Genomic DNA, 7,378 nt, shown 5'->3' with positions numbered 1-7,378 from the left:
ACAGGTTCTCTGCCCCTGCGGGGATGGAGCGACAGAAGTTTTGAGAATTCAAGAGAAGGTCACGGCGAGACGAGCCTATTTCCGTCTAAGGAAATTGTTTTTTTCCACAAGGAATTGCAACAGATTTTTTTATTCCGTTTGAATTCATTTCAATATTGTTTCGCTCCTGTATCTTCCAAAAGGAAAGGAACTATGTGTTGATTGTCCTCTAAACTTAAATTTTCTTCTTTGGTATGTAAAAAGGGAATCAATAAATCAATCAAATTCTGGGAGGCTTCGTGAAGTGCTTCTTTAGGAGTTAAACTTTCGAAGCTCTTTACGGTCGAAAATGTCGTTCACCTGTCTGCTGGAATGAGGTCGGTGAGGCTCAGCTTACTAGACCTGAACTCGTTCTGGAAACAACAGACAAAATCAAGAAAATTCGCGATAATCTTGTGACAGCTAGAAGCCGTCAAAAGAGTTATGCGGATATGCGACGCAAACCCTTAGAATTTCAAGTTGGAGACCATGTCCTACTCAAGGTATCACCTTGGAAGGGAGTGGTGAGATTTGGAAGGAAAGGAAAACTTGCACCACGATATGTCGGACCATTTAAGATTGTTGAAAGAGTTGGGAAGGTTGCCTATCGACTAGAGCTACCTCCAGAACTTGGAAATATTCATCCGAATTTTCACGTGTCCAATTTACGAAAGTGTTTAGCTGACGCTGATCTTCACATTCCTCTCGACGAGATCCAAATCGATGAAACGATGCACTTTGTCGAGAAACCTGTGGAAATAGTGGACCGTACATTCAAACAGTTGAAGAACAAACGGATTAAATTAGTCAAAGTTCGTTGGGAGTCCAAACGTGGCCCAGAGTTTACTTGGGAACGTGAGGACCAAATGAAGGAGAAATATCCACAAGTGTTCTCACAAGTTTCCTCTAGTTAAAATTTCGGGACAAAATTTCCTAAAGTAGGGGAGACTGTGACAACTATGCTCTTTAATCGATGAACAATGTGAAACAATGTTAATTATCAATAAAACAATGTGTTTTGGTGTTGTTGTGTGTGTATTTGTGTTTGGTGATTTTACAATTCGATTCGATTAGATTTCAAGCTTTAAATCGCTTTCTGGAAGGTTACACGCAAACTGGTGCGTAAACGCAATCAGTTAAACGCGACAAACACTCCGGGATAGTGAAATAGGCTTAACATACCTTAAATAACCTTCACATAACTTAGAAATAAGTTTTGGATGGTTTGGTGTGTCGAAAACAAGTCTATTTGATCGCAGAGACTATTTGTGTCAAACTGCGAAACTATACCGATTCGTATGATGTCGAACAGTCCGGAACTTGATCATAAGCTAAACATACCATAAATAACCTAAACATAGCTTAGAAATGAGCTTTGAGGGGTTCGGTGTGCGAAAACATGCTTAATTGATCTTACAGGGACTAAAAGTGTCAAAAACGACGTAAGTTTGCATTTTCGCGCATATCTTACGTTCTGACCACATCTGGACATCCAAAATTTTTGTACACACTAAAATATTTTTATTTTAGTGATCGGCATGCAAAAATTCCATTCGTCGCTTTATTTGGATCGTTTTCGCGTTCGTTACGACTTCCGTCGTAATTAACCGAAAAACGCAACCGTATGACCAAACGAACCGACATCCGAGATATTTTTGAGCACGTTTTGAGTTCCCAACACTTTAACTTCATATTAGAGCCTTGAAATGAGGTTAACGGGGCTTAAAAGTTCCAAAAATGCAACGAAATGCAAGTTTTGGGCTGCAGGGACCAAAACTGCCAATCTGCCAAAGATGCCAGGCGGCCCACGTAAACCCAAGCCATATTCTTACGCGGCCCGCGTCAGTGTCACAGTACAGAAACATTGAATTTGGTCGTTCTGCTCGTTTTTGTTGGTTTTGATCTCTAGTTTTCAATGCTAGGGGCTGGTTTGTGTGGGGAACAAGTCCCCCAATCAGTCCTTGACACTTGTATAGCCTAGATCATTCCCTCTTCTCCAAGAAATGATCCTAACGGTTTTGCGAAAACTATATATAGGCCATGCTTTCATTCCATTTTCCTTGCATTTGGTCTGAGATTTCTCTAAGTGGTTGTGATATTTCACTACCTACCTGAGAATACTTGGAACCAAATCTATTTGAACCCTTTGTAAGTCCTCTTTCATTCTTTTATTGCTTTCCTAGCTCGAAAGTCAAACTTTGTTTGACTTTCAGCTTTGACCACGAGATAGTCAACGAGAAGTTCGTTTGAACTTCGCAACGTGAGCGTAATCACGATGGTTATAGTCCTTAGTGACTATACCTACTGATTACCACGTTGACTAGGCGTAGTGACGAGTCGTAGTTTCGGTCAAAATGCGCATTTAAGCGTATTTTGCAACCAAACTACTCTTGGTATCAAAACACTTTGTTTTGATATCAAAACCTGTTTTCTAACTTAGTTAAGCATGTCTTAACATGCTTAGCTCGTCACTTTTAGTTTAGTGCTTGTTTAGAGTCGTAAGTCAAGCGGTCTAAACCACCGCTTAGACTTTCGAACTCGACCCGTTTGGTCGATCTTTAGGATCCGACCAAGCATGTTTAGTGACCATAGTTGCATAGGGAATAACCTTCCGAGGTTATACCTTATGGTCACCGAGTTTAAGTAGTTATATGATAGGTGGTTTATATGCCTTAGGTAATTTACCAAAATGCCCTTTTCATGCATAATTCGACTTTAAGCATATGTAACCTAACTTTTCTCACCTAAACTGATTATGCAACTTATTTAAACATTTTTAGGCATATACTACTTGTCATAGGACTAGTTAGACGTCTCGAACGCGCGTTTGCGCGCACGACGCGTTAGAGTAGCGTAGGCTACCTTAATGGGTCACAATGGGTCGAAAGCACTTAGGTTAGGTTTCAACCTAGGATGTATGCTTTGTTAAACCATATCACATGAGTTCCTACACTCATTTGGTTTACCAAACCTCATTCTTTCCGATCTTCCGATTTAGGCGTCTATTGTTTGACTAGCGATTCGATTACTAGGTGCTGCTTGAGTTTCCTTGGTTTGATTGAGCTTATTGATTTCTCTAGATTGAGGATACCTTGCACTTCAATGTGAGTACATAGTTCCCCTATTTTACTGTTTTCAATTGTTTTGGGGTGATTCATATGTACAAAACGAATTTCAAGGTTTAAACGATGATTTCAAAACGATTAAGATGGTTTATACAAAACTAATAACGATTTGGATAATGTGAACAAGACTTGTTGGTTGTAATTACATAACGAATGACATTCATTAGCTCTGATTAAGCCGACCAGTATTAGGTTATGGTACCATAGGATCTGACAAATCCCGTTATCAGACTACACCCATGGTTATGTGTGGGAGTTATGTAGGTAACGATCGAATCTGTGATTATTAACTTACCCTTTGGTGGTTTGTTAATACGAAAAACGAGGTAGTCGAGTCACGAAGGTTTGAATGTTATTAGCGAGACGACCAAAACTAGTTTCGCTATTAAAAAGAATACGGATTTGGGACGAATTAAACGATTTGAGACGATTTAAATGAGATAAACGATTTGGATAAACGATTGGTTTTGGGTAGTGATTAGATAATGGGACGGGTGTAGTATGATAGAATCATGGTAGATACGCCGCTGGTACATCTTATATATAAGTGCTTCTATCATATTACATTGTGTGTCATTATTTAGTTCACTTGGGAAACGATTTGAAACAATGTCACACAACGAGGTTTTCGAAATGATATAAACCATACGAGTTTTATTAACGAGTTTTCACGAGATGTTTACAAGTTGTTATACTAAAACAAGTGTTTTTGGGTTAAGAGTCATGGCTACGAGATTTTATAAACTATAACCATCTTGAATTGAGTTGGTTAATTATGTTGCAATACACTTTTCAAAACAAGGTTTGTATTTTGACTCTTGTAGTCTAACGAGGTACTGCAACATATAAACGAGCCATGAATCCGATACTCCCATAAAACCTATGTACTCGCCAGCATTTCTTTGCTGACTTTATTTTTACATATGTTTCAGGTGGTATTGCTTGATGTTGCTTGCTAGGAAGCTTGTGTCACATAGGACCTGGACGAGGCCTTAGTGACTTAAAAACAGTTATAAACAATATGCAGTTTGTTTGTTTTGATTAAAGACAATGTACATTACTTAATAATTCAATAAAACGAAACATTTGGTTACCATGGTTGTGAAACAATAATTCTGTTACAACACTCCCCGACGTTTCCGCCACGGTTTGTTGTTTTAATGTGGTCGGGGTGTGACAGCAATGAAAGAATTGGTGCGCTACATAGTCTATCCTTTAGGTGCTGAAATGTTAATTCCTGCGCATTACCTGACGGGTGGTCCATAGGACAACCCTTAATGGTGTTAAATGACGAGTTAATCCCTCATTTAATCAAGTAATGGTCTTGAATTAGATGACTACAGTTGCTTATGTTTCAGGTACATTCGGAGCTTAAAAGTGTGGAAATGAAGCTTCGGAATAGGCGCGGTTGGACTAGAGATTGAAAGATGGAGCATACATGAAGAAAATAATTTATTAGAACTGAAGAATTAAGAAGATAGCATGATAGAGGACGAAATTACGAGAACGTAGGCGAAAACGGTGAAGAAAACGGAGTTGAAATGAAAAAGTTATGCTGAAAACAAAATTTCATGCTGAAGCCTACCGTAACTTACGGTGGTACCGTAATTTACGGTAGACCCCAACATTTTTCGTCCACCGTAAGGCAGTAGAGACCCACCGTAACACTTTTTGGTCCACCGTAACTTACGGTGGTACCGTAATTTACGGTGGAGATGACAGAGAAATGTGTAACTGCCCTATTTTATGATGTTTTATTGTGTCTTTTCAAAGGCAATCATTCCCATTCGGTTACCAGCAGTCTAGGGGCGATTTTTGGGTGTTCTTGAGAGCTTGAAACAATTTCTAAACATCTTGTTAGTGTTTTTAATTCCTATGAACATTGATATGTATGTGATGATGATTGTCCAAGTCATGAGTGGCTAAACTTATGGTGATCATCCTAGGTTGAAGGTTTGTCTAAGACATTTGTGTTTTGATTCTTATTTCTAGAATAATAGACTTGCTATGATGGTTTGTTTATTACGGTGTGTTGTTTGCTTGTTCGTAAATTGTTAATTTGTATATTAATCTTAGTCTAAACCATACGTTCTTGGTGCCGTTGGCAATCGAGATATCATGGGCGGGATTAGGATTGGGTATTGATTAATTGGTCATCGGGTAACAACCTCGCGTTCTAGGAATCCGAGTACTTAGTTCCCTTTCATCACGACAAGTAATAACATATGAACCATGTCAATGTGGTTCTTTCTAGTTGAATATTTGCATGAATGTCAAAGCAAACCGGAAACTTAGGATGGTCATTTGTCTCTAAATTGTTTACAAAACCAATTCTCAATTCGCAATTTAATTAGTAATCTCAGTTTTAAAAAATCAAACAAACAATCCAACTCTTTGAATTTACTTTTTATTGTAATTAGTTTAATCTTAGTTAACTTAGATACACTTCTAAATAACAGATTTTCCACATACTCCCTCAGTTCGATACCCACTTACCGCTATCTATTTAGTTGTATTTGGATTAAATTTGATTGTGACCACGACATCACGTCAAATTTTGGCGCCGTTGCCGGGGAGTAGTGCGCAACGTGTGTTAATTTAGTAGTTTTGTTTGTTATTTTCGGGTTTACGCTGGTTGTGTTTAGTGTGCAGGTACTTTCAGGTGTATGCATACTAGAGGCTCTCACAAGTCGTCACCACTATCGTTCGATCCGGAAATTGAAAGGACATTGAGGCAAAACAGAGTTCTATTACGAGAAAACATAATTGTTGGTTCACCTACTTCACCCATTACACCAAGAAACGTCATGCAAGAATCTCAAGTACCACCCACAACGGGTCAACCGACCTCAATTTTCACTCCTACTGTCACACAACCATCACCAAACACCACTTTACCCAATACCACTACTGAAGTCACACCAACCAATGTCACGCAACCAATCACTACCCAATTCGAACCCACTATTACCTTTAGCCCTTCTATCACAATCCCACCAATTTCCCATTTCTTTCCCCCAACTACGGGTCAATCATCTTCTAATTTCACAATTGCACCAAATTCCACTATTGTGCATGCTATGCCATCTTTTAGACCACAAAACCAATCGGGTTTTCAGTACTCGACTCTTCCATTTGGGCAATCTTCGGGAATTCAAGGAGATGGTTATGATGAGGGATATGAGGAATTTGAGGGTTATGATGCAGATGGGTATGCGTATGGGGGTGATGGAGACCAAGGAGACTTTGGGTATGTGCAAGGTCAATTTCAAGTAATGCCAAGTGTTGGTGGAGTGCCACGACAACATCAACTCATACCACAACACGTTAGGCCAAGGCCACAAGGACCACAATTGCAACGTCCGGTACCATTGCAACAAGTTCATCCACCGAATGTTCAACAATTCCAAAGGCCAATTCAACGCCCACCGGTGCGACAACAACAGTTTCAACAACTAATTGCACCACAAGGGCATATGCCAAGACCAACGGGTCCGGTGCATCCAAGAGTTAGGGTAGGTGTACCAAGAAGGCATCTTCGAGATCATGCAAGAGGTATAGAAGCGCATTTCAGGCCGATAATCACTCATAATCCCTCGCCGGTAGTTAATCCTCACAACGACCAAGGACGAACTTTTGAAGTTAGAACGAATTCTTTGCAAAGTTTGCCGAAATACAAGGGTCTAGCGACGGAGGAACCTTATTTCCATTTGGAAGCTTATGACTCAATTTGCAATACTCTTGGGAGTCAAGGTTTTTCAGCTGATGATGTCAAGTTGGTCTTGTTTCAATTTTCGTTGGAAGATAAGGCAAAGAAGTGGTTCTACACTTTGCCTTCAGCATCTATATATACATGGGGGGAAATGCAACAAACCTTTTTGGATGAGTTTTACACCGCCCAAAAGACCAACGATGCAAGAAAGGGGTTGAGGAGTTTTCCACAACAACAAGGCGAGATGTTTCATGAAGCTTTCGAGCGATTTAATATGATGATTAAAAATTGTCCTCACCATGGAATTGAGCTTTGGGAGTTGATGAACGCCTTCCACGAGGGATTGAGTGCCGAAGATGCTCGTGATTTAATGTCCATCACAAACGGGACTTTTGGCACAAACTATGAGCATGACGATTGGGAGTTCTTGGAGCAAATGGCCATTACATCAAAGAGGAAAGCTCAAGCATCAAGGAGAGCGCGACCGGTTGTCACAAGATCACAAGTTCATACAGTTGACGAT

General features: G+C 39.8%; 1 non-coding gene across 1 annotated transcript; it reads right to left on the bottom strand.

Annotated features, from left to right (window-relative positions):
* Positions 1–7,055: 7,055 nt before the first annotated feature.
* On the bottom strand, positions 7,056–7,161 carry LOC118485295. The gene has a single exon (XR_004875599.1). It is a non-coding gene; the product is annotated as a small nucleolar RNA R71 (small nucleolar RNA).
* Between the last annotated feature and the right edge of the window lie 217 nt (positions 7,162–7,378).

Source organism: Helianthus annuus, chromosome 12, assembly GCF_002127325.2.
Source record: "Helianthus annuus cultivar XRQ/B chromosome 12, HanXRQr2.0-SUNRISE, whole genome shotgun sequence".
Lineage (NCBI taxonomy): Eukaryota > Viridiplantae > Streptophyta > Magnoliopsida > Asterales > Asteraceae > Helianthus > Helianthus annuus.
This window is presented reverse-complemented; position numbering and strand designations above follow the sequence as displayed.